This window comes from Trichosurus vulpecula, chromosome 2, assembly GCF_011100635.1.
Source record: "Trichosurus vulpecula isolate mTriVul1 chromosome 2, mTriVul1.pri, whole genome shotgun sequence".
Lineage (NCBI taxonomy): Eukaryota > Metazoa > Chordata > Mammalia > Diprotodontia > Phalangeridae > Trichosurus > Trichosurus vulpecula.
Genome location: NC_050574.1, coordinates 234,725,532 through 234,752,278, shown reverse-complemented (window position 1 = coordinate 234,752,278; position 26,747 = coordinate 234,725,532). Strand labels below are relative to the sequence as shown.

The window sequence follows — 26,747 nt, the reverse complement described above, 5'->3', positions numbered from 1 at the left end:
GGAGCTGGGCAAGATAGGTTGTCCCTGCCCTCCTGGAGTTACAATAGATTTTCCAGTGTATAAAAGAGAATTCCATCATATTTGGTGGCATAGGATTTGGCTATACCCCCAGAAGAGAAAACGAAGTACTGAAATCAAGACTCTCTCATCCGCATTCCTTTCCCTTAAATTCTCTAAGACCAATCACTTTCCCTCTTTGGGCCTCAGTTTCCTCATCTGTGAAATGAAGGGGTCGAAGAAGCCTTTTTTTTTTTTTTTTTTTTTTTCCCAGCCCTAACAATCCCATTCATCAGAGCTATTTCCCTCACAGGCTACTCGGTCTTAACCCACGGAAGCTCAGGCGCTTAGTGTCTACCGTGTTCAGAAGACCCTGACGCCCCATGCACCTGGCAGTGGGGACTTGACAAGTGGCCACAATCCAAGGACTTAAGAAGAAGAGGTAGCCTCTACCAGATTTAGAGATGGAAGGACCTTGGAGGCCCCCTCCCCATTCTTTTTTACAGATGAGGAACCTGAGGTGACTTGTCCAAGGTCCCCACACAAAGTCATGGGGTGGGGAGTGGGGTAGTAGGTGGGGGAGAGAGGAAGAACTAGAATTCGTGGTAGTTTGTAGGGTGTGGGGGCAGAGATGGCCCCGGCATCGTCAAGGTCCCAAATCCTTTGGGCACCCCAACCCAGGTTGCTCCTCCCCGTTATCTCAGGGGCCACACAGAAGGAAGGGGGAGGGGCCGGGTGCTTCGCGCACCGCAGAGTTCAGGTTCGGGTCTCGGGCGTAGTGCGGGGGTGGGGTGGGGTGGGGTGGTGGAGTGCAGGGCCCAGGGTTGGGGGGGGGGGTGCGCGCGTTCGCGTGCCGCGGAGGGGGAGGGGAGGGCGCGCGGGAGGGGTGTGAAGTGGGTCACTGGGCCGCCGCCGCCGCCCCCTGCCTGACGCACGGAGGGGCTGGGACAGCGATTGCCGGGAGTGACTGGAGCCGCCGCCGCCCGCCCGGGCCCGCCCGCCTCCCTCCCTCCCTTCCCCGCGTCCTTCAGTGCAGCGCTCCGCAGCCGCCAGCCACCGGAGCCGCCCAGGTGAGTGTACGCCCTCCGCCCGGCCCCGGCCCCGGCGCGTGCAGGCCCCGAGGCCCGCTCCGGAGGGGATCAGGACGCGCCGCCGGGGCCGGGGCCGGGGGTCGCCTCCGTGGGGAAGCGGAGGAGCAGCCTGGGAGGACCGGCCCGGCCCCGGCCGCAGACAAAGCACTGGGCAGCCCCCTTCTCAGACCGGATCCCCGTGCGTCCCAGCGCGCCCCGTTTTCAAACGGAAAGGGCCGGAAAGGAGGCTTTTGGGGGAAAAGACAGTTTAAAATTTCCAATCCGAAGGCGGGGGAAGGGGGAGTAACAGGTCTGTACGTTGGCGCCCCCTCCCTCCTTTTCTCGGGTCGGGATCCGCGGCGATTTCCCTCCCATCCCAGCCCCGGGGCTTTGCTTTTCCTTTGTGTTACCATTTATTGGACCTGCCCGGGGGTGGGGGTTTGTACCGGGCACCAGCTGGAGCCCCCTCACTTACTCCCCGGGCCTGCACCATGTGAAGGTCCTTTAGGCTTTGGAAGAGCCACAAAAGGGAAGAAGATGGTGGTATCCTGCGGGAGGAGCAGGGTTTGGGTGTGTTTTTTTTTAAAAGACAGATTTGAGAGCCAAAGTCGGAGATAGCTAGCTAGCTAGATGGATGGATGTAGATATCCTAAAATACTTTGGGTATATGCAACGTATTGCATATACTCAAAGTATTTTAGGATGTGTATATATGTATTGTAAATCTATATATCTAAATCTGTCTATATCCATATTTTTATCTACATATCCATATCATACATATGGATATGGACAGAAAAATGCACATATCTCTGTATCTGTCTATATGCATATATATATATCCATTTACAAAGAGAGAGAAATTGCATATACCCAAAGTATTTTAGGATGTATCTATATATTTACATCTGTCTATATATATTATGTATTTCTATCTGTCTATATACATTTATAGACATACAGTGAAATTAAATACACCTAAAATATTTTAGGATATATATTATATATGTTTTAGGAGATATTAATTATTTTCCTTTAGCTTCCTATTGTGAAGGTTTATTGGTCCTGTTTAAGGCTGGTCCCATTTAAGTCACAATGGTATTGGTGCTTTGGTATCCTTTTTGTTTTCCCCCTGCACAATCTCCATGAGGTTGAAATGCTTTCTAGCTACTCTGACTATGGTTTGAATTTGACAGGTCACTTACTTTTTTAGTTTTTCTTTCATGTTACCAATCATATTGTTAAGTGGCAGCTACTAAGGTCTCACCTTAAAATTGGCATCCTGGAATTTCATTTACATTGAGAATATTAATTTTTTAGCTGAACAAGCCTTTTTTTTTTTAAAGGCAAACTACATACTAAGAAAAACTCTTACATCTAGTTGCCATTACAAAAAATACTTCATTGTTCTGGAACCAGGAAACCTGAATACCTTTAAGTGGATAAAAGCTGGTAACTGTTTTTGCCCTGTGACTAAATACAAAAATCCCAAAGGAAGTGGCAAGCACATGGTTACACAGTTACTCAACATTACAGTATTTTCTTTTCGTGCCTAGAATACCAGGAAATAATTTTGCAGCATGTGTTTTTGTCGTAAACATGTTTATTGAGTCATTTTTTAGACTAAAATTAACCTTAAAACAAGTACCTGTAAAAGCTCAGAGACGAAGATTAATTAATTGTTGTGACATATTTTGAACTTGGTCTACTTAACAGCCAGGATCTAGAAGTAATGGGAGACATTTTAGGATAAGTGAAAGAAAAGTCAGAAGAACTTAGAGGAGGCATATGGAGGAGTTTGTATGATTTATTGCTGGAAGGAACATTAGAGATAATATTAACTCTGACCTAATTTTATAAATTAAAAAGGAACTGAGGCCCAGAGAGGTGGGGTGACTAGCCTAGGGTCACAGAGGGTATAGTAAACTTGCAGAGTCTATATTGGAATCCAAGTCTTCTGATTCCAATGCTGGTGTTCTCTCCACAAACTAAGCTTGCCCAAAGCTGCACTGGTATTAAGTACTAGGATTTAGGACTAGAAAGACTAACTCTGCTCCAAAAGCAGTGTTCTTTGTTCTTAAGTTTGGGGTATTTTAAATAACTATTCTTATTTCAGAGATGTATGATAATTAAATGCCTGCTGTTCAGATGAACCACTAAAATGTCACTCACTATTCCTAATTCGTCTTTCACAAACATTAAGGGACTCCTTGAGGTGAACACATTCTTTATCTCTTTTCTGCTGACCCTAAAGAAACTTAAAGCTGACAAGGAGACTTTAAAAATATTTAAGTCAAAAAATAAACCCACCTTGAAACACTTTACTTTTTACTTCAGTATTAGTTTAAGACTGAATGGTTTTATTTTTATTAATGCTAACTTTTGTTTTTATAATAGGAGTTAGGAAGATCTGAGTTCAAATGCTGCCTCTGGCACTTTTAATGGCTGTGTGGACTCTAGCAAGATACTTAGCCTCCGTTTAAGTTTCCTCATCTGCAAATTGAGGAGGTTGGGCTAGATAGCCTCCAAGGAACTTTTTTAACTTTAAATCTATAATCATATAGTCCTGTGGTCCTATAGTATTTACTATCATCTACAAATTTTCAAGTATCTAGTATGTGCAGGAGTCTTCATGATAACCCAAAGAGAAGTTCAGGGCAGGTTTTACATATGAAGAAACAGGCATATAGAATTTAGATGAATGGCACAGGTCAGAGCCTGGGTCTCTTTTCCCCAAATTTAAAGCCTCATTTTCTTCTGCTCATTGACATAATGAAACTTTGCATTTTCATATTCTAGGGAGGAAAAAAAAGAAAACCCTGATTTTTCCTATTAAAATACATAGTGTTTAAAAAATGCTGCTGTTAAAAATGTTACCCTATTTCAAACAAAAACATAGTTCATTTGATAATCATGGACAAAATATTCTTTCCATTTAATATGTAATGAATAGATGTGGATAGATGAAGTATAGAATTGAGAATCCAATCCCAAATAAGTGCCTATTTTATGCAAGGTACTCATGTAACATGAGTTCTATGTTGGCAATGCAGTCATAAAAAGTAAAAACACCTACTGCCCTCAAAGAGCTTGTAATCTTCTGAGAACAGAATGATTTTTGAGGCACTGGTACATAGATTTTTAAAAAGTCAGGGTCCCAGCATTATCTATTAAGTAAAATCCTCATCTTGAAAGCCTTTTGATTACTTCAAACAATTACGAAAATATAAGATGGTCCTATTTGTTGAGAGCTTAAAGGAAATCAGGATGCTCCAGAAGGTTATCAGATTTTGGGAGGGAAAAAGAAACCAAATACACACAAATATAGTGTTTTTTGATTTTTTTATGTCATCATGGGGAATCTGCTTCTTGAGAGGGACTAAGGGCAGATAATTATATCCTGTTAGTCTAGAATGTAGCAAAATAGGAAGAAGGGCCAAGAAAGAAAGCATTGGGTGTTAGTGAATGTGAAAGATCAATTTAAGTTTTGCAGGCCAGATTTAATTCAATCTGAGTGGGTCTAATAACTGCTGGACATTTGTACTGTGTATATAGTTTCTGGCACTGTGATACTTGTTTACTTAATTGATTCCCTTTACTTGTTTTATATTAGTTTGATAAGACATTGTTTTTGTGTCCTATTGCCATTCCTCAAGTACAGTAATTTGGGGTTCAAAAATATTCTATTGTAATTTCTTTTGATTTTTGCCTGAACAGATTTATTCCTCAGTTTTGGTTGCCTGTTCTAATGGCCTGGTTAAAAAAAAAAAGGAGGAAGATAGTAACCATAAAATAAAATACAAGTTTGGTTTGGCAGAGGTTTTGTCTACCATTGGTAGACAGCTGGAAGGTACAGTTCTCCTGCAGTGAGCCATTTGCAGAGTCTGCAGAATCCTGTAAAGGCCTGGGGAAAAAAATCTTCATTACAATTTATTGTTTTATGCAGGACCTGCAGGGTCATAAAAAAATGAACCTTCTTTTGCCAGTTGGTTAGTAAAGAGCTATTGATTATGTTCTCCAAGGGTTTACATATATTCCTCGTCTGACAGGAGTTGTAACAGCAATTCTTTTATAAAGCTTCATTTTGGTTGTTATGAAAGGTCCAGTAATATTGATTCCATGCTTTTTGATGCCATATGCATAAGATAGTAGTGAAACCCTAAAAATGAAATTACTGTTGAGTCATGGTCTATAAAGTCTAGAGCAGAGGTTCTTAACCTTTTTTTTCTTTTTTGCATGATGGACCCCTTTGGCAGTTTGGTGAAGCCTCTGCACATCTTCTCAGAATCATGTTTTTAAATAATTGCACGAAAGGTTAAATTTTAGTTAGAAGTTAGTGAAAATAAAGATGTGAATTTCCCCCCATCCAAGTTTATGGGCCCCCTGAAATTTATCTGTGGACCCCTTGGGGTTTTGTAGGCCCCAACCCCTGACTTAAGAGTATCTACTGATGCTTCATTTTGATTTCAGTGTGTATGTAGTAGGAATTAGTATTCTCATGATAGATAAATTATAATGAGAGATGTATCATACTATGTAGTTTTTAATAGTTGAATTTAGTCCTTAACATTTATCTAGTATCTCTGTGTGGAGCAACTTGATAGGTCTTACTGAAAGAAGCTGTGGTTGAGACTTAGAAAGCATACCCACATAGTGTGTATAGAAGCTGAAACAATAGAAACTTTTTTTTAAATAGTAGAGCTTGAAAATTAATACAGTGTAGACTAAGTCCATAGATGCCATGTGCCATAGTGGAGATGATTCTTTAAATGTTAAACATTAGAGCCCAAGCCTTGTCGGGTCTTGTTGTGAATTTGAAAGGCTTCCAGTGACTCTCATCTGCCTGCCAGCCTCACCAGGTTCAGAAATGCTCCCCGCCAGAAGGTTGGTCATTAAGTGTGACAATTTTTTTGGCTACAGCAATTTCTGAAACAGTAGCCTACAAACTTGGTGAATGCAAGAACTATATAATTTTTCACTGTCCACTCTAGCACATTACCTTGGTAACGTTGGGTACTTAGTAGCCATTTGTCTCATTGAAGGTAACATTTACATTTTTGTACAGATAAGATATAGAGAATAGATAGTATGATTAGATGGCTTCAGAACTGGTTGAATGGCTGGACCCAAAGAATAATTATTGATGAATAGTTCAATATTAATTTGGAAGGAGATCTCTAATGCAGCCCCCCAGGGATCTGTCTTTGTTTTGCCTTGTGTTGTTTACCATAAAGACATAGGTGACATGTTTATCTAATTTGTAGATGGCACCAAGCTGGGATGGATTGCTAACAACATTAGATAACAGAATCAGGATACCAAAAAATCATGACCAGTTAGAACATTCAATCAAGTCTAATAAAATGAAATTGAATGAAAATACCTATAAAACGCTATATTTGGGTTTTAAAAAATGAGCTTCACAAGTGTAAGGTGAGGTAAAGGTGGCCAAATGAATTTATTTAACTAGAAATTCACCATAAATGTTATCAGCCAATTTCCTACTACCCAAGGCCTAACACTTGGGTGTTACTTATAATTCTTTTTTAGTCTCCTAGCTTTCTATCCCAATTATTTATAGAGCCATGCTTAGATATTCCTACATAGTTCATGTCAAAGTTGTTGTTCAGTTGTGACTGACTCCCTGTTTTGCAGATGAGGAAACTGAGGCAAATGGGATTAAGCGACTTGCTTAGGGTCACATATCTAGTAAGTGTCTGAGGCTAGATTTGAACTCAGATCTTCTTGACCTGAGTCACTGCTTCACCTCCTAGTTGCCTTATGTCAAAGTTATTACCTTCAGTTTTGGGAGCCAACAATATTATAGTGGCCCTTATGAATGACTGTAACAACCTCCCTACCAGTATATTTTGGTTTTAGTTTTTCCTCAGTCACAACTAGCTGTGTGAATAATTGTCTTCAAGTTTTGCTCCAGTCATATTTCTCTGCTTATGAACCTAAAGAGATTCTCTTGGCCCATCACATTAATCCAAACAACTCAGCCTGGCATTTATTTGGTCCCTTCTACCTCTCCAAACTGATCTGTCTTCACTTCCTAATATGGTTCTTCTACTCTGACTCTATGCTCCTTAGTTTTTCTACATGTGACTTGCTGCTAAATCTTGCATTCTTGCCTCTGCTCATATTCTTCAGTCCTTTCTACTTCCAATTTATGATCTTTATATCTCTCAAGATTAGGGGTAAAAGATAAGATGTTGGTGAAATTGAGGTGACAAGAGAGAACCTGAAGTGAGGGGAAATATTGGAGGTGGGCCTTGAATAATAGCTTTGATACTATTCAGTAGAAAATCATTGTGTAGGCCCTTGAATTGTGATGAGATGAAAACAGTGTTTAAGAAAACAGATATAAAATAGGGTCATAGATTTAGAGTTGGAAGGCCATCTAGACCGACCCGCTCATTTTACAGATGAGTTAACTGAGGCCAGTAGAAGATAAGTGACTTGCTCAAGATCACAGATGTAGTAACTGACACGAGTTGGATTTGAACCCAGGGCCAAATGCAATGTTCTTTTTCTTTTCCTCTTACCATACAAGACCAGGGGAGCAAGAGAAGCAGGGAAACCGGGATGAGGTGTTATCCCATTTCAGATGTAGGATGCAAAGTCCTTCACTTCAGTGAATACTATTTGAAAAGCATTTATTGAACTCCTACCATATGTACTATAGGATATGCTTGTTGCTGTGGATCCAAAAGCAAAAAGGAAACAGTTTCTACCCTCAAGGCAAGTACTTTCTACTGATGGGGAAGGGAAAAGGGATGTACATTGATACATAATTACAAAATATGTACAAAGTAAAAAGCCATTTTGTTGTGTGCTTTCTGTTCATTTGTTTTCATATTTGAGAATTAGAGAATACCCAACTGGAAACATCAAGAAAGACATGTAGGAAATGGCTCTTCTCCCTAGGTAGTACAGGTTCCAAGAGGTGGAGATGTGGAAGGAGAGCATTTTAGGCATGGAGGGATGGCCTGTCCAAGGGCACAGATGTGGGAGATGGAATGTCAGTGTGTGCGAAACAGCAAGTAGGCCAGTTTGAAAGGAACATTGAGAGTAAGAGGAACATCCTCCCCCTCCTGACCACTAACTGTGTGCCTGTCCTAAGACTTTGTTCAGGGCGTTCCTTTTTCTCTAGATATTCTTATCTCTGTGAAGATGACTTGGTACATCTAGCCCTAATCTCTTTCCTCACTTCCAGATGCAAAATACAAACTGCTCCCTAGACATTCTAAACTCAACGTGTCCAAAACAGAACTGTACTGTTTCCTCTAAACCTCTCCATATCTATTGACATCATGACCATCTTTCTAGTCATCCAAGTTTCTATCCTTGCAACTGTTCTTGACTTTTTTCCACCCTCAACCCACCATTTTTGCCAAGTTTTATTGATTCTCCCTCTGATATCTCTCTAGTCTGTTCCTTTCCCTTTGCTTGTGTGGCTTCCATCCTAGTTTAGGGCCTCCTCACCTCTCATTTGGACTGTTGTCATAGCCTCCCGGTTGGTCTTTCTGCTTCCATTCTGTCCTCTCCCTTAATTAATCCACACAATTGCCATATTGATATTCTTAAAACAGATCTGACCATGTCACCTTCATAATAAAAAATCATCAATGGCTCCCTATTGTTTTTTGGATAAAATACAGAATCCTTAGTTTGATAATTAAAGCCCACTACAATCTGGAAGACTGTTAGTGTAATTTTTTAAAGTTGTTGGCAGAACCATGCTGAACACCATACTGGAGACTCAGAAAATGTATGCTGTAAAGAACATGCTGTAATTAATGAAAACTTAAAATAAAATTAAACTTACCTATTCAATGAAGGGTCACCATAGTGTAGTGGAGTTAGAAGTGTATATGGAGTGTATGTGGAGTCAGAAGGCTACTAACCATGCTTAGGTCACCTATGTGACTTTAGGAAAGTTACTTAAATTATCTGGAGCTCAGTTTCTTTATCTGTAAAATTACGTGGTTGGACTAGATAATCAAATTCTAAGTTTGTGGTCCTTAGATATGCTTCATCATCATTGTTCTTGGTTGCAGTTAGGCGCTACTGAATGCAGTTCACATAAATGGCTGTAATTAGTATTACTTTTGCACAGCAAATTGAGCTTTTTTAACTTTCCTTTTCTCAGTTTGTTCTCTAGTATCTATAATTAGCCACAGTGCTGACAGTTTTTTTTTGTGATTTCACCAACTGATGATAATAACTTAGATTTATATGGTGCCTTATGTACACAATCTTATTTGATCCCTATAACCATTTTGTGAGATAAGGACCATTATTTCCATTTTTCGAATGAGGGACTTAATGCTTGGAGAAGTTAAAGGACTCACCCATAGCCTCTAGCTATTAAGTTTCCAGAGTAGGATTCAAGGCCCCCTTTCTCCTGACTCCAAGTCAAGTATTTTGCACTACACTGCACCTTTTTCTCTAATCAGGATAAGGATGACGTGTTTCATTACCTGTGTGACCTTGGGCATGTTATTAAACCTCCTGGGGCCCTGTTTCCTCATTTGTAAAATAAAAAGTTGTTCTTTGAGGTCTTATCTAGCTCCAGATCTATTGTTCTATGACTGTCTTTGACATACATGTAAAGAAAGAGGTCCCTGGATCTTACTTCCCACAAGGAGCCAAGTGGAGCCAGCCAGTGGCTTGTTGGTCCTGAGGTGGATCAAGTGATTGGGTCACTTACTGAGTGATTGATTCTCGTGGTGTTCATTCTCTTAGCTCTTACTGTGGCTGTTAACTGTGTTTGGCCAGTGTGGGGTGCATGGGGCAGGGGTGGGGAGGAGGAGAAGCTTACATGGGAGCTGGTGGAGAGCTGACCTGAAATAAAGACATGGAGTGGTGGCCCAGGCCTCAAAGAGCCACTGTAGGTGGGCGCTTGCTCAATTAGAGGGAAGCTAGCTCATCAAAAGGGAAGAAAATGAGTTAGCAAGGGGCCAGAGAATGGAAATCTCTATATAAGGGTGAGGAAGTCCTGAAGTCCTAAAAAGCTAAGGGGGAGATAGCTTTGGGATCTCTGGTGTAGTTGTGGGTATAGAAATCCCCTTTAACCTCGTAGCAGCGTACACCCCAAGCAGTTGTTTCTCGCTTCCTGTAAGAGTAAGGTTTATTTCATTTTTCTTTCATCCCCAGTCCCCTAGGTAAGCACTTAATGATTGCACCTTGATTGATTCCTACTCACTCTTTGCTTCACCCACAGCTCCACAGCAACCTCTTCACTTTTGCGTCTAATCCCCAGCCTTTTTCTTTTCCTTCCTTCTCCTCCTCTCCCTTCCTCCATGCACAGCTCCTTGTCTTCCATCCCTTATCCCCTGCGTCTAGACCTGAGCTCCCTCCTGAGGGTTTGAGGCAGCAGCAACTCTGGTCCTTGATGTAAGACTGCCTATCCATGAGACCATCAGTTGACTCTGCTTTAAGAGTGAAACCAAGATCATTGTGCCAGGCATTCCCCACCTTCTGCCCCCAGCCTCACCCTGTTGGAATGAACCCCTAGGTGTGAAGTAATGACACCGTGGAGAGGCTGATAGTGAGGTTGGATCTAGATTCCCTGACCTTGAAAGCCTTAGTTTAGATTCAGAAATTGGGGGGGAGGGATTAGGTAGAGTTAAGGAACTGGAGCTAGAAGGGGAGAAGATCAGCGCAAGCATGCCCCCGTTTCTTTTGACCAAGTCCCTGAAAAGAGACAAAAGTAAATTTACATGTAATAATAATAATACTTAGCATTTATATAGTGCTTTGAGGTTTGCACAGTGCTTTAGAAATTTTACTTCATTGACTATTCACAACAACCCTGGGAGGTAGGTGCTGTTTTTATCCTCATTTTATAGATGAAGAAACTCAGGCTGAAAGGTTGTGACTTGTGCAGGGTTGTTATTGTTTGTCCTTCGTTTTCGAAGAGGACTTGATGCTCCTCCAGAGCCATCTGGGTCCAGTGGCAAGATATAGAGCTGGACAACTGGAGGAGGCCCTGGATGCAGTGGGAGACCTTGGCCTTTTTCAGTTTAGGTCTTTAACAGGTCTCAGTTTGACTGAGGTAACACCTATTCAGTGATTAAGGCCAAGAACGGCCTCTTTATCTAGTCAAAAAAAAAAATTAATCTGGGAGGGGAAGACCCTCAGGGTTTCTAGCCCAAACTGAGACAGTTGCCATTTACATTCATTCTGAGCCAGTCAGGACCCAAAGAATGACCAAATGGGCTTGACCTGGGACCTGTTGTTGACCAATCAGTGACTTGCTCAGGGCCACAGAGCCAGTGTGTTTGAACCTCAGGTCTTGTATTTTCCAAGTCCATGGTGCTGCATTGCTGTCAAGGGCTAGTTTTAGACATAGTATATTTATAGACTCAAAGAGAAGGTCTGTGGTGCTTTTAAAGAAATTGTCCCTACCATTTCTCTCTTTCCTTGTACAGAGCACCGTGGTGGATGTTGGACTCGGCACCAGGAAAGGTCTGAGGGTTTCAGTTCCACGGACACTTAGCAGGTGTGTAACAATGGGCAGAGCATTGCATATCTCTCAGCTTTAGCTTTGTAATCTGCAAAATCAGTATAATGTAGTGATACTAACTATTCAAGGTGTATAGTGTCTTTGTAAACCTAATTTTTTGCCAAATTAGGTAAAAGGTGTACAATGCAGATAGCTGGGAAAATAGAAAGTTCCCTATGGGTGGGAATAAAATGTCTTACTCTGTCATACATATTTTGCTGAAACAAAATTTTCCTCATGTCATGTAGATATTTAGTATTGGTACCAAGTGCAAACCCAGGTCTTCTGACTCCAAAGCCAATCCTCTTTTTGTCACCCCACTCTGCTTCAATTGATAAAGGATGATGAGATCCTGTAGATGGTAGAAAGCTAGCAGTCAGAGGACTCCTGATGGGAAAAGGTAAAGAGGAAAGAGGGAAAACAGAGCAGGATATCAGCAGGCTTCAAAAGCAAATGTGTAAAACTAGAATTATAGCATTTTAGACTTTATCTACTCTTAACTGCCTCATTCTACAGATGAAGTAACCGAGACCCAGTGAGGTTGCATAGACTCTCATATTTCTAGACTACCAGCTGAGTGCTTATTCTACATTTCACAATTTTGCCACAACTTTGGCTTTTCTTCTACCTGGGGACAGATAGGTGCTGTGCACAAAAGTAATTGCTGCACCAAGGGGCAATGTAGGTTGGAGCTTTAGTGGAAACTGTGTGAGGGAGACTGAACTAAAATAAGGCTTAGGAAAGCCTCACTTTTTTTTCCTTTATTTAAGGTTCCTTGTAACCTCTACTACTTCTGAAAGTACTTATTGCAATTTAAAGACTAAACCATACTTCAAGATAAGGGATTAAATAGAAAATAGTAGATGCTTTCAGGCAGTTGAATTGAATAGATTATACCACTTTGGGCAATAAATTTAGCTCTAAATTTTCTGGTGGTGAAAGCCAAAGTAGAGAATAAATTGGGTTATGTTGTTTTCATTGTCTTACACAAGAAAAGCAATCTGTGTTCAAAAGTATCTCTCCTACATTATTTCAGCTAAGGAGAACTATTTTTTTAACCAGTGTTTTAAAAAATCCAAATACAGTACAACCTGGCAAAGTTTAAACCTATTAAGGGCTTATACCTCAATGTACTTAGATTTAATCTGATGAAACTTTTTTTTTCCTATTACCTAATTTAAATAATTTATTAAAGAAGTAGAGATTTATAATGAAGAGTGAAGAAGAATTTGGAGTACTTTGGCTAAGGCAGGCATTTGTGAAGTACTATAGGGGATTTTGGTTACCTTGTTCCTCACAAATGACTTGGGAAAAGGAGTAGGATGTACCCAGAAGTGGGAGAATGACTGAAATAGGTAGAAGTGTGCTAAAGACTAATTGCTTACTTTATAATTTTGCCTAGTCCCTGCTGATAAACGTTTCTCATGACCCTGAAAATCATTTCATCATCCACCAGAACACAGTGGCATGCAGGCTATAAAATGTTAGTGACTGTTATTATTAACAAAGTGATGAGTTTGGTCTAAATGGATACAGGGTGAAGGAAAAGGGAGAGAGAAATTAGACTATCCAGAATTAGCAAGACCAGATGAACTCAGGGTTATGTGCCTGTTGGGGAAATGAAAGGGTAGTGTTGCCGTTTTCAATAGTACAGAATTTTGCTTTTTGCAGGGGAAAATGATGATGATAGTAATGATAACTGACTTATATAGTAATTTACATACTTTGTCTCATTTGAGCCTCAGCAACCCCTTAGCCTATTCTGTGCCTCAGTGGCCTCATCTGTAAACTGAGTTATATTTGCATTACCTATATCACAGGGATATCAATTTATAAATCTCAAAATCCTGTAAAAATTTGAGTTGCTATTGTTATTGATTAACTTCCAGAAAGCATGAGTGTAGCAAAGGAATGACATAATGTTAATCTTGGACTCAGAAGACTTGGGTTTAAGTCCTGACTTTTAAGTTTAATGTTTAACAAGCAATGAAAGAAGAGAAAGTAGTGCAGGAGACAAAAGAACACCCAGATAAGAGGAGAGCCAGATAAAGTGGTCAAGATGAATAAAAATAGGGATACCATTATTGGAAGTGCTTGATGGTCCTTAAAAAGTGAAATTGCCACAGGGAAAAGTGTGTCATTTCTTTCCTAGGATCTCTTTAGATCACTTGTCTTTAATGGTTTGGTTTTAATTTTGACTCAACAGCAAAGCAAAGGAGTGGATAATTGAAATTCTTTATGCCACTGGGATTCTGTAATTGAATATGGCAGAATTACAGGACTTGACTTCCTTCCTGTTATTTACAACCTCCCTTTAAGGGTATTGAGCAGGTTACTTAACCTAAGCCTCAGTGTTTTTATTGGTAAGATGAAGGGGGATGGACTAAATTGACCTTTTTAGTTACGTCTCTAACTGATTGCATAATCCTAAATCACCATATTTCTTTTACATTTGGAAAGATTTTCTCTACTGTTGTAAAATTTATAGTTTTATGTTTTGTTTATCAAAAAGATATTATGTATCTGAATAGCTTCCTGTATTGTTGGTAGTGCAAATGATGAAATATTACCCTGTTGGTTTTAGGGGGCAAATAGAAATTCTTTTGAATATTAATTGTAGAGTAGGAGAATTACATGTTAATGCTGAATAAAATTTATTTCTTTGCAAAATGACTTTTTAGCCTGAAAGTTAGTGATATAATTATAGTCAAATAAAATTAATGACCAGCTTCTAGTTATCACAATAAGATTTTTCTACTTCTAATGATTTGTAGCACTTTACAGACCCAAATATCAGAATTTGTCCCAACCATCCACCAGTAAAAACCACATGGAAGAAGACTGTATATTATCTAAATTAGAAGTATCAAACTCACTCTTGCAAAACTCTGGAGTATGAACCAGATTAAAATATAATTGGGAAATATTTAACAAAATAAAAAAGAATATAACATAGCATAATGTTGACTTGTGGTTTTCTAATTTAGTATGTGGATCTGTAGGGATAAATTTCTATTTATCACTCAATAATCACTCAACAAACATTTCTTAAGAGCCTACATAGTTTCAGGCACTGTGCTAAATGTTATTTGAGTTTGACACCACTTGCTTAGATTATGACATACAATTAAATGGACAGTTCGTAGAGAGTTTGTCTGTTAGTAGGTATAGCTTGGTCAGATAGTACAAATGAACAATGTACAGCTGAAATTAAAAAAGAGGAGAGTGGATTAGATTGCCTTCTGAAAATTAAATAGTTCCTTTAATGACTCCAGACTTCTTCCTGAAGCAAAGACCTGTCTTTATGGGTATTGTATGGCTGTGACTCATGCAACACTGCAGTTGCTAGAGAACTGAAATTCAGAGAGGGCAGTGGAGTGGAAGCACAGCAGGAATGAGCCCCCTACAACATAGGACAGGACTTTGGTGGGTGTCCCTTATGGCTAGAATGCGCTCCTTCCTCTTCTGCTCCACCTGTAGTCTCTAGCTCCATTTATGGTTCTGCTTAGTTGTTATCTCCTCCATGAGGCCTTTCCTTATCCCTTTATTTATTTGTATTTCACCCCCCCCTCCAATTACTTAGTATTTAATATATATGCATGTGTGTTTGTGTGTACAATGTATGCATATAATATTTGCTTATCTGTGTGCATGTTACTTTCCCTAAGTAGAATTAAGCTTCTTTAGGACAGACAGTTCATTTTTGGTTTTGTATCCCTAGCACTTAGCATAGCGTTGGCATATAGTAGGCATTTAGTAAATACCCATTGAATTCCTTTGAGTAAAGGATGTCATCAGAGGATTGTATGAGCAAAAAAAGAAGTTGGGCTAGTCTGGTGGAAGGAGTGTGGAAAAACAGGTAGAGAGTCTTGATTGTTCTGGCAGTGTCTTTAAAATTTGGGAAACATTGACATAGAAAGCCTCTGTGGTGAAGAAACTTATGGTACATTATAAAAATCACAGAATATGGGCAAGAATGGATGGGTTGTAAGCGACATCATTGGATGAAACATCTAAACTCATGAATTCACAGATCTTTTTGAATATTGTGTACATGTGTGTGTCTTTATATGTATTATTCTAATAGATGGCTCAAGGATTCAATGGGAAATTGGCCTAAAACCAAAGTGCTTGCAGGAGTAAGGGAATGGTGAGTGACTCCATTGTGTTACAGTGGAAAATCTTGCCTTTCTGGCAAGGGTTGTCAGGGTTCTTAGGCAGTTTTCTCCCCAGGCAGGATGAAGGGCCCTTTTTTGGACTTAATGCTTAGTTTAATAGTACAAAATGTTTTTTTTTTTAATTCGTTTGACACACTTTGATATTATTTGATGATTTGGGGAAAGAAAAGCTTTTAAAAACCATTCGAAGAATATTTTAACAACTCTAGTAATAATCTAAAACATTACAGATTGTAATACCCTTTTAGTTTGTTTTTAGCTAAAACATAGGTTTTTATTCTACTCTTTTTCACAAATGTTCTAGCTAGCTTATGCATATTGTGATATATGGTGATCAGTAATTTGTAAATAAATCACAGTAAAATATTGTTCTTCTAGACACTTGAGTATGTCTTCCATATGTATTTAAGTACATTTCATTCATAGAATCATAGATCCTCAGAAATATAAGAGATTATAGATGTAGATCCAAATCAAGGCATTGAGACTTTAACACATTTGATTCAACTTATCACACAATATAGTGAGTTGAATTTTCTGATGGTAAAAAATGTGCATTTATCAGAAGTAATATTAAACTGTTCCTTGTTGTAATTTGCCAGTCTTAATCTCTGACTCTGCTTCCTTGTTATTTTTCTTGCCCCTAACCTAACTACAAAAGCTTTTTTGTTTTCTACAGATTTTTTTTGTAAGCCCAAGTCATTCTATGTTTCAGTCTCCTGTCACTATTAATGTATTTGCCCTTTTGTATTTGCCCTCAGTTATGTGCCCTTGCTTCCTTCTTTTGTACATATCTTTTTAAAATTTGAGAACATTTGAGAACTCCCTGGGAGCTCTGTCTTTAAATGCCTCTTCCTTCTTTCCCTCAAAAGGATTAGCTGTGATTTTGCTGTTAGAATTTTCTTCTTTACTCAATTTCTTAGAGGGTTGGGCAGTATGATCAAAATCTTCTGAAATTTTAAGAATTTTCTCTTCCAAAGTTGTAGAGCACTTGTCAAATTATCTATGCCATTGTCTTCCTTGGTTGTTAGAAAATTTAAGATGACAAGGTCAGTTTCTTCCAAGGTTGTACTTTTCACTTTGCCTACCACCTCTTTTAGTCAGATTCAGGTCCAGAATAGTAGTCACTTCTTCTTTCTTCTGAAGGATGCTTTATTGTGTTTCTGACACTTCCAGGGCTGGGGCAAGGTCTTAGGCCAGGGCCAAGGCCAGGCCAGAAACCATAATTGAGAATTCTCCAAAGCATGGACTGCAATGTTGGCAGGACATCTGAGTATGGACAGTAGCAGTTAGCAATAGTACCATCATCAGAACAGGTAGTACTAGCTAACAAACAAGGAAGGGTCAGGTGTAAGAGGAAAACTCAGGGTTCAGAAGTACATGTTAATGATGCAGTAACATTGGTATTCAAGAGCAGAAAAGAAAAAAAAAGTTCTAAAGTCAGGGAAGGAAGCAGAAATCCTAACATATTGAAGATCCTGTAAAGTAGTATGTTTCCAATTTGATTTGACCACTGCTATGAAACTCTGCCTTTGTAGAGCCTCCTCTCATCTGTTACCACAGGGTTAACACCTCTGTTTATCTCCTTAGGTTTGTGGATTTTTCACAAAGGTATACATTATTCATAAAGTAGTGCCTTGTTTTGGTTCACATTTTTCCTTTAGAATTCAGAAACCTGGATTTAGGTCTTAATCTTTAGAATTATAGACTTTGAATGTTAGAAGGGTCCTTGGAGGCCATCTGTTCCAACCAGTACCTGAACAAGAATTCCTTCTACAGCATTCTGGATATGGCATCATCCAGCTTTGCTTAAACATCTCTAGTGAAGCTAAACTCATCAACCTCCTGAAGCAGCCCATTTGGATGATTCTAAGATTCTTAGAAAGATTTTTCCCTAACATCAAGTCTAAATTTGCCTTTCTGAAGCCTCTACCTTATTGGTACTAGTTCTGACTTGGGGCATATGGGGTGCTCAGGGAGGACCAGCAACTCTGGTGTGAGGGCTTGCTCATCTACCTTGTTCACCTTTCACCCAACCCTCCCCTATATATCCAAGCAGCTGTAGTATGTGCAGTAGCCACACCCTGGTAAACCACCTTGGCAGACGGGCTAAAACCAGGTGACCAACAGGCTTTCAGCATGTTGGTAAATTAGCGGGTTGTCTGCTCCAAACATGTGAAGACTTCCTCTGGTGGAATGGGCAGATGTTCCAACAGGACACAAAGGCAGCTGAAGCAGGTGCTGCGGAGTGCTTAGACCTTGGTCACATGTTGAAGATGCCAGGGTGTTTTAACAACCCAGCTAGCAGCTTCTGTGGGGGCGTAAGATGTACCCAGGACGCTGCCAGGACCCAGGACGCTGGAAAAGCACAGGTTCTTTTTATCTGCTTAAACAAGGAAAGCACGGTGAAGGGGTTGACCAGCTTACTTTAATCCAACATTCAGTTAGCATACAGACAACAATCATTTAGTTCAGGGGAAAACGCCAGCATTCAGTTAGCATTCGGTGAGTTCAAGGGAGCATACAGACAAGCATCAAGAGACAGACCAAATACAGATTCATTGACTTACTTCAGGGGAAAAAAAAAACCAGCACCCTGAGGCTCAAAACATTCATTTAGTTCGGGGGAAAAAACAAACCAGCACCCCGAACCTCAAAACCAAAATACAAACAAGTTACAAATATCAACAGACAGACCCAATACAATTCATAGTTACCAACATCTGGGCTCGGCCTGAGAGCAAGGGCTGGCCCAGAGTCACGCTCCTCGTTGCTCCCACACCAACCGGAAAAGGAAAGAGAGAGCTTCAAGCTGTCCTCTCCCCTCTTATAGGGTTTTTGACATCATCAAGCACCGCCTGAATGACCAGGGCCAATTGGTTCTTGACTTGGCCCCTCCCCCTAGCGTAGACATTAACACCTCCCCTCAGCCAGCCCCATGACTCATCACACAGGAAGTTTTCTGCTTCCTGACATGCTCTCTAGGCTTCCTGCCCCGGAAGAGCAAGCCACAGCATCCAGAGGCTCAATGAGGTAAGCTGAGTCATTCAAAGAAAACAAAGGCCATTCTGGTTACACAGAGTCATTCACTGAGTTCTCGGCCATCACTGGTCTACTGTGGAAGAGAGTGAAGCTGCTGACTTTGTGCAATTCTGCCTCACTTAAGTCCATTTCACCCTTGTTGGTCCTCTTTGAAAATGAAGGATGAACAGCAGCAGCAGTTCTAAGTTGTGAGACAAGCAGCACAAGTTAACCCTTCCATGTGATGGCTCTTTACATACTTAAAGACAACTTTTTCCCATGACCTTCCTTCCATATCTCCCTTCCTCTATACCCTCCCCTGCTCTGATCTTCCTCAGACTATATATCCTAAGGTCTTTCAGCCAATTCCAATTTAACATGAACTCAAGGCTTTTCTCCTTCTTAGACATCCTCTTTTGGACATGCTTCAGCTTATCAGTGTCCTTCTCCAAATGTTGCACCCAGACCTGGAAATGATACCCTAGATACAGTGTAACTAGGATAGAGGAAGGCAGAACGGACTCTTCTCTCTTTCAGAACACTGTGCTTTTCCCAATACAGTCTGAGGTTGCATTTACTTTTTTTTGGGTGCCATATCACACTCAATTCCTTTTGAGTTTACACTCTATACAATTCCCAGGTCTTTTTGATATGGCATGTTTCCTCTATCTTATATATAGAGAGAACTTGTCAAAAAAATTGAATCATTGTTTTTTTAATATTTGTAAGACCAAATAAATTTTAATGGGAAGGAGATATTTGCCTGATAGTTGCCTTGACAGTCAATTCAACAAACATAAACAAATATTAATTGAATAGCTATTATATGCAAGGCATAAGAGAGAAAAATGTGGCTCCCAGGCTTAAATCTCATACTGAGAAACAAAAGATGTATACAAATAAATGATAGTAATAGAGTGTGAAAGTACCTAAGAGGTGAAGAAAATGCGCTATGATAATTTAAAATCAGGAGAGACCATCTCTGGCCGATGGGAGCCAGAAGGCTGCGTTGGAAGATGTGGTGTTTGAGCTGGGCCTTAAAAGCTGAATAATATTTCCTCTGGTGGAGTTGTGAGGGAAGATATTTCAGGTGTAAGGAAAGGCAGCAGTACTGGAATAAAGGGGAGGAGAGACCTTGTGATATTTTTTGGAAACTGAATCTGGTGTGGAGCTTAGTACTTATAATAAAGAATAGGATATGTAAGTTTTTAAAAAGTATTTGAAGGGTAAAATTGTTTGTGATATGTCTTTGAGTCTCTAAGCATCATCTACTTCATTCTTAAAGGTTCTAATATTTTATGGCTTATTGCAACCCTTCCACACTTTAGTAGATGGTTTAATGAAATACAATGGGCAAAAAATTTCATAACCTGATGGACAGTCCACTGGTGATGCATTTCTCCAAATTTAATAAGGGAAAATCTACAAAAACAGAAATGTTTCTGAATCCATTCTCAAAGCCTTTCTACCTTGGTCTGACTACACAGGTCTTGAGGTTGACTAGCATAGCCTTTGAGAATTCAATCTTATCTTCATGGCACTATGAGGCAGCATAGTAAGACTTCTTTTCTTTTAATCTAACATTTTTGTTTTCCACTAAAATTCTAATCCATTGCTTCAGTGTGGTGTTGAAAGTGATCAGAATTCTCAAAGGCTTTGACAGCAGGGTCTAAGCTCTAGAAAGTTCCGCCAAGCTGCAGAGTACAGGCTCAGTCGTGACTGTATATTATTCAGCTGAGCTAAGCTTGGGATAGGTGGATCTTCATGTTGGCCCAAAGGGATTGGATTTTTCATCAGTAGCATCATTTTATTTGTAGAGAGGTTGTGTTCCACCTCAGCAGACAGAATTTCCAGGTCAAAGTGTGCATGTCCTTAATGTGTAACACAGGAGACTTATATGGTGTTTTAAGTCTTGTATGATATTTCACATTTTATTTTCTCATTTCATTCACTCCTTAGAGGAACTCTTTCCCAGAGTAGATAGTGCGGATATTATTTCATCTTTACAACTGAGGAGAAGCAGATTCGGAGATGATAAGTGACTTTCCCAAGGTCACACAGTCATTTAAATTCAAGTCTTCCAGCTCAAGGTCTAGCCATGTTATCCTCCTTCACCAGTTACTTCTTTCTCACATACTAACCAAGGTGTGTGAAAATTCACTTACCTATTAGAAACAGAAAATAAATGTGCACCAGTGATCCCATTCCCTCCTCTCTTCTCCAGCAGATTGCCCTCGACATCATCCCCACTGTCACTAATCTTCTTTCTTTCCCTTTTCCCAGCTGCTTCCTTGCTGCCTGTGGTTCCCAACAAAAACAAAAACAAAACCCCTGTAGTAACAATCTTGCTAGCAGCTGCTGTGGGGGTGTAAGATCCACCATCATCCAGCACCCAGAAGGCTGCCAACACAGGTTCTTTGATCTGCTTTACTAAGGAAAGTAACTTTAAGGGGTTAACAATCTCAGTTTAATCAAACATACAAATATCATTCATATTTTGGGGGAAAAGATCAGCCCCCTGAACTTCAAGGCAAATACAAACATCAACAGACAGACTTTGTCTGATTCAAATCACAATACATAGTTACCAGTGCCAACTTCTGGGTTGCAGAGCTGGGTGGGGCAGTTTGCAGCTTACCCAGAGTTTCAACACTCCTTCCATGAGTATGACCCAAAAGTCAAAGGCCAAGCTGTCCTCAATTATATCCTGTTCAGAGCCCTGAGGGCTCTGACTTCACCCAGGCTGGGTGTGGGATAGTTCCCCGTCCTCAGTATCACATCATATACAAATCAGTGACTCCCAATTGTCTCTGTGCTGAGAAATAACCAAGACAAAAAGATCCCACTTTATCTGCCCCATTCAAACAAAGTCCAGAATCATTAAAGGCACTTAAGAAAAGCAAAAAGTCCCACCTTAATTACTATTACAACCCCTCTCACCTGATTGATCTATCCTTGGTAGCGACTGTCCTGCGTAGCTCCTCCCTTTAGTAAAATTTATTGGAAGAAGCCATCTTCTCACTTGTAAGCCTTTTTCATTATGGCTTTCAAATGAAGCCCTTTGTAATGTTACCAATGAGCTTTTAATCATCTCTTCTTAGTCCTCATCCATCTTGACTTTTCTGCAACCTTTGATACTCTCAGTTATGTTCTTCTCCTGGATACTTTCTCCTCTCTAGGTTTTCTATAGCTCTTGGCTTGCTTCTTCCCAGGTTCCTTCGCTGAATCTTCCTCTACGTCACATCCATTGACCGTGGGTGTCCTCGTCTCCCTCTATGCCTTCTCACCTGGCAGTTTCATCTAGTCCCATACATTCAGTTATCATCTGTGTGCAGACGATTCTCAGATCTCTTCATCCAGCTCTCACTTCTCTCCTGACCTCCAATCTCATATCACCAATTGCCCGTTGGACATCTCAGATGAGGCTGCTAGGCGGTACAGGGGATAGAGCACCAGACCTGTAGTCATGAAGACCCAAGTTCAAATCCAGCCTCAGACATTTACTAGCTATGTGACCCTGGGCAAGTCACTTAGCCTCTCTTTGCCTCAGTTTCCTTATCTGTAAAATGGGAATAATAATAGCTCAGGGTTGTTGTGAGGGTCAAAATGATACATTTGTAAAGGGCTTCTTTAGCACGCACCTGGCACTTAGTAAGTGCTATGTTAATGTTAGCTGTTGTTATTTTTTGAATAATTTAACAAAGTGTGTGCTACCTAGAAGGTGCTTTATGAATAAATGTTTATGCCTTTAACCTTTTTGAACTTGGATGTCCTATAGTCATCTCAAACATTCTCTTTCCTCCTCAACTCTTCACTTTACAAGTTCCCCGTTGTCAAAGATATTATCGTTCTCTTATTCACCTAGTTGTTGTTCAGTTGTTTCAGTCGTGTCTGACTCTTCGTGACCCCATTTGGGGTTTTCTTAGCAAACATACTGGAGTTGTTTGCTCTTTCCTTCTCTAGCTCATTTTATAGATGAGGAAACTGAGGCAAGAAGGATTAAATGACTTGCCCGGGGTCACACAGCTAGTGTCTGAGGCCAGATTTGGACTCAGGTCTTCGTGACTCCAGGCCTGGTGCTCTATCCACTGTGTCACCTAGCTGCCCTTCATTTGCCTAGACTGGGTGTCACCCTGAGTTCCTTACTCTCCCTTTTCCCATGTATCCGGTGTGTTGATGAGTCCCTCATTTCTGCCTTTGCAATATCTCTAGTTAATCTCCCCTTCTGTCCCCTTACACGGTTGCCAACCTGATCCAGGCCCTTATCACTTCATGCCTGGACTAGTGCTATGGGTTCTTTTCATTGATTTTCCCACTTCAAAGCTGTCAAAGTAATTTTCCAAAAGGGCAGAGCTCTCTATATCTTTACTAAGTAAACTCTCGTGTGCCCCTGTTGTCTCCAGGATCAAAGATATATGATACACACACACACACACACACACACACACACACACACACACACACACACATAAATAAGTCCTCTCTGGCTTTTAAAGCCCTTTACAACATGGCTTCTTGTATCCCTCTAGTCGTCTTATACTTTACTCCCTTCCATGTTCTCCGTGATCCAGTGACACTGGCCTTTTTGCTGTTCTTCACATATCAATCAATTATTAAGTGCCTACTAGTGCTAGGCACAGTTCTAATCACTGGGGATACAAAAAAAGCAAAATAGTTCCTGCTCCCAAGGAGCTTACAATCTAATGGGGAAGACAACATGAAAACATATACAAATCAAGCTATTAAAGGATAAAGAGTAAGTAATTAACAGAGGGAAGGCCCTGGAATTAAGAGGGTTGGGGAAGGTTTCCTTTGAAAGGTGAGATTTTAGCTGAGATTTAAAGGAAGCCAGGGAGGTCAGTCGTCGGAGCAGAGGAGGGAGAGCATTCCAGGCAGGCCAGGGTAGCCAGAGAGAATGTCGGGAGCCAAGAGGTGGAGGGTCTTGTTTTGTGGAACAACCAGCAGGCCAGTGTCACTGGATCAGAGAGTACACATGACATTGCATCTCCCAACTCCATGCCTTTTCATTGGCTACCTCCCAAAGCTAGAATGCTCTGCATCCTTCCTTCTGGCTCTTGGTTTCCCTGACTTCTTTACAGACTCAGTTCAAATTCCTCCTTCAATGAGGTCTTTCCCTTAGAGAAATGCCTCTCAATTTGCACTTTATATATCTTATATGTACATAGTTGTTTGCATGTTGTCTCCACCATTAACCTGTGACCATCTTGAGGGCAGGGACCGTGGTTCTTTTGGCCTTTTTTTTAATCCCATGCTTAGTATAGTAATTAGTACTGTAAAAAAATCAATAAATGCTTGTTGACTGACTGCATATATAAGATGGACAGATTACTCAAGTTCCAAAGTTAAATCTCATTCTTTCATTCCTATCTGAAATCTTCAGTATTCCATGGGAAAAGAAATCTTTATTTTGAAAGTAAACTTTGAGATTGGGATACTGATAGTTTGCATTTATGTGTGTAGTCCTTTACATATGTAATTTCATTTTACTCTCACAGCAACCATCTGAGGGTAGGTGGTACAAGCATTTTTACTCTCGTTTTACTGAGAGACTGAAGCTGGTGTCAGAAATGGCTTTAGTGGATAATTTTCATATATCTTCTATAACAGATGAATTTTACTTCATTAAACCACCATCATCAAACAATTATTATTATTTTTTTTTGGATTGTCAGGGCAATTGGTTTTAAGTGACTTGCCCAAAGTCACACAGCTAGTAAAGTGTGTCAAGTGTCTGAGGCCACATTTGAACTCAGGTCCTCCTGATGCTTTGCTCATTGCACCACCTAGCTGCCCTGAAACAATTATTTTTAAGCTCCTGTAATGTGCAGAGACGTGTACTCTGTAATGGAATGTGGAATATTTCACAGAATATTTTTATACTGAGTGATTAAAGATATATGTTTTATGGTTTATTTGATATGATTATTTAATCAATTTTTTATTAGAGCTAATAATTTTAACTTATAGTAAAAATTAGTGGTAATTTGAGTTGTAGGATAGTGTGAAAAACAAATGAACAGAAGTGATTTATTTCAATTACCTTTAAAGTAAAGTTTTAGAAGATTTGGTTGAACTGCTCTGAACTTTGTCCTTTAAAGTTTGTATGGAGAGATGATTCATATTTGCATATCATGTGCCAGCATATTCTGTAAATGATTTACTGATTTTATTATATAATGCAATATGTTGTAAAAAGGGTGACCTGACTTTCTGAAAATGAAATAGAATTTTTTATGTTACCTTAACCTTTATTAAATTTAAGAATTTTTTCAGTCATTTATTTTAATTCTCTATACTACCTGAAGAAAAATTTTCATAAACCTTAAGTATTATACAAATGAATTATTGTTGTTATTAATGCTGCTGTCTTATCTTTTATAGTTCAGAGAATTCCATTACCCAGCAGGGTTCGTTTTAGACTGTAGAAGATCATGTTGGGTATAAAGTCCTGGTCTGACTTCACTAATATTTTTTCCTCTGCCCAGAACACCATAGCTGTTGATCTGTAGGAAATCAAGCTTGTCAGCTAGTCCTAGGCATAAAATTCAATACCAGTGTGTAGGTATCAGACTTTGATACTCTCGAGTGTCGTATGGCAGAAGTGAAATAGATATCTGACACCTAAAACTAGAGGTGTTTCCATTTTCAGAGACTTGGTTGGTAGTACTTCTGGTTTCTATAAATAGAGGTGGTTAGGGCAACAAGGGAAGGGCAAGGAAGGAGGAAAAAATGGAGAGAAAAGGTCAGACAAAAGAGAGGTAGAGAAAAAAGAGGAGCAAGGACAAAAATCCAATTACCTTCTGACTGTTTAAGTCCTTTCCCTGAGGATGGAAGAAGAAATTAATTGCTCTAATTTTATAACATTTGTTTTAGGGACATAAGAAAGACTGCCCATTTATGGAGTTATTTTCATATAAAATAGCATTTATACATTACTGATTACTTCTTGCTGAGTTGATAATTTGTGACCCTTCTGAAATATTGAAAATTTTAGTTTTAGTAATTTAGGTAATAAAGTAAATAGCATTTCTCTCATTGATATCAGTTTTTTTTTTGGAAACTCAAATAGTTGTTGCATAGTTTTAGGGAATGATGGTAAAATAGGTATATGTTTTATGTAATTAAGTACAGATTATTTAAATATCTAACCTAATGACACAAAATCATGCATTTCTGTTTTTGTAAACATGATAATTGTTATGAGAAAGGTACTTTATGTAATCAGTATTTCTTAGGACCTGCTAGGCCTCTGTATTCTCCCCCTACTCTAATTCGAATGTGAGCGTCTTGAGAGCAAATAGAATGTATTTACCTTTCTTTTTGTCCCAAGCCTTTTGCCCTTGGCTCTTTAAGTAAACCCTTGGTCCTTGTGAGGATCTAATGAGATAATAGGTAAAGTACTTTGAAAATTTAAAAGCGTTATACATAGTAATTTTTATTCTTGTTGTTAGTATTATTGTTATTTCCCAGTTCCCTTCTGGGTTATTTCTTACATTTTGATGAATTTATCCCCCTTCTGTAATAAGCCAGTGCATAGAGAGATTCCTTAAATCCTTTCCTAACCTTCTTAAATAGGGAGGATAACTTGTATTTAATACAATAGGCATGCCTGTGAAACAATTCTTCAGGTCTTTGGAACAATTTCCTTGATTTCCATACTTCCTGCTATTGATAGATTTAAGCTTTTCAAATTGTTCTTTATGGTTTCTCCAGAAAAGTGACATTGCCTAACTCCTATAGCAGAGTTTTTTTTTAATTGTTATTTTTTTTTACCTGTTTATTGCTTCTTAGCTTGGGTAGCTTGGGTAGGCTTTTAAGTTGGCTACAATTTAAGTTAAGCTGACCACACCATTTTACACTCTACCAATACAAAGACCAATGAGTATAATATTGGAAAAGTCAATCACTGTTTATAGCCTCTCCTTTTTCTGTCCTGTCTTGTCTGTT

At 39.6% G+C, this 26,747-nt stretch overlaps 1 protein-coding gene across 2 annotated transcripts in view; it reads left to right on the top strand.

Annotated features, from left to right (window-relative positions):
* Window positions 1-839: 839 nt before the first annotated feature.
* Window positions 840-26,747, top strand: part of SESTD1 (SEC14 and spectrin domain containing 1) — a 143,460-nt gene continuing 117,552 nt past the window's right edge. Inside the window, exons 1-2 of one of the 2 annotated variants that reach the window (XM_036746739.1) lie at window positions 840-1,067; window positions 11,507-11,577. The gene's annotated coding sequence lies outside the window, so the exon portion shown is untranslated. The remainder of the gene's footprint in view (window positions 1,068-11,506; window positions 11,578-26,747) is intronic. The other variant, XM_036746740.1, reaches the window with a different exon arrangement.